The sequence below is a fragment of the Mus pahari genome, chromosome 10 (assembly GCF_900095145.1).
Source record: "Mus pahari chromosome 10, PAHARI_EIJ_v1.1, whole genome shotgun sequence".
Lineage (NCBI taxonomy): Eukaryota > Metazoa > Chordata > Mammalia > Rodentia > Muridae > Mus > Mus pahari.
In genome coordinates this window covers 59,216,358-59,217,719 of record NC_034599.1, presented here as the reverse complement: position 1 = coordinate 59,217,719, position 1,362 = coordinate 59,216,358, and the positions used below count along the sequence as shown (strand labels likewise).

General features: G+C 44.5%; 1 protein-coding gene across 1 annotated transcript in view; it reads right to left on the bottom strand.

The window, feature by feature from the left end:
* Positions 1-1,362, bottom strand: part of Tipin (TIMELESS interacting protein) — a 35,488-nt gene that overhangs the window by 11,072 nt on the left and 23,054 nt on the right. The gene's annotated exons all lie outside the window — the stretch shown is intronic.

Genomic DNA, 1,362 nt, shown 5'->3' with positions numbered 1-1,362 from the left:
CAGATCTTGTTAAGGATGGTTGTGAGCCACCATGTGGTTGCTGGGATTTGAACTCTGCACCTTTGGAAGAGCAGTTGGGTGCTCTTACCCGTTGAACCATCTCACCAGCCCAAAGCTGGTCTTAAATTCAGAGATCCATCTGCCTCTGCCTCCTAAGTGCTGGAATTAAAGGCATGCAACACTACACCTAGCTTGTAAAAACTGGCTTTTCAGCAGTGAGCAGTGATGGAGCTATAAAAGACAGGTTGTTAAGTCCCTTTCTAATAAATCCAAAATTAATTATCCTGCCTCAATTCTTAGTTTTTTAAAAGAAGGTCTTATTATGTAGCCTTGACTAGCCTAGAACATACAATGTAGAGCAAGCAAGCTATTCATTAAGATCCTCTTGCCGGAGCTGGGCGTGGTGGCACACGCCTTTAATCCCAGCACTTGGGAGGCAGAGGCAGGTGGATTTGTGAGTTCCAGGACAGCCAGGGCTACACAGAGAAACCCTGTCTCAGGGAAAGAAAAAAAAAAAAAGATCCTCTTGCCGGGCTGGAGAGATGGCTCAGTGGTTAAAAACACCAACTGCTCTTCTAGAGGCAGAGTTCAATTCCCAGCAACCACAAGGTGGCTCACAACCATCTGTGATGGAATCTGATGCACTCTTCTGGTGTGTGTCTGAATCTGAAGATAGCTACAATGTACTCATATTCATAAAATAAATCTTTTTTTTTTTCCTCTTGCCTCTGCCTTCAGACTGCTGGGATTAAAGGTATGTGCCACCACACTTGGCTCAAATTGATTCTTTCAACTGAAGTTTGGTTGGTTGGTTTTGGTGTTTCAAGACAGGCTTTCACTATGTATCCCTGACTGTCCTGCAATTTACTCAGTATCAGGCTGGCTTAAACTCAAGAGATCTGCCTGCCTCTGCCCCCAGGTGCTGGGATTAGAGGCGTGTGCTGCCACTGCCTAGCTCAAATGAAGTTTACTTTTCTAAATTTTACAGACATATTTGTGTTCCTCTGACATTAGGTAAAACTTTAGCCATTTTAGGTAAGACAGTCCTGTCTACCTTCTCCAGAATTCTTACTTCATGTTAATTTACACTTTCCCACTTATTTTGGCATCAGCTGGAGATAAGACGTAAGAGGAGTAGTGGGCTGAACCCTATGTCTGCCTCAAACTCCCTTCCCACCCTTGAATTCTATTATGTGCACCTTCACTAGCCAAATACCTGGCCTTCCCAAGAGAAGTGTTACCAAACTCAACTACTAGAAAAGTAAGATTTGGGCTGGTGAGATGGCTCAGTGGGTAAGAGCACCCGACTGCTCTTCCGAAGGTCCAGAGTTCAAATCCCAGCAACCACATGGTGGCTCATAA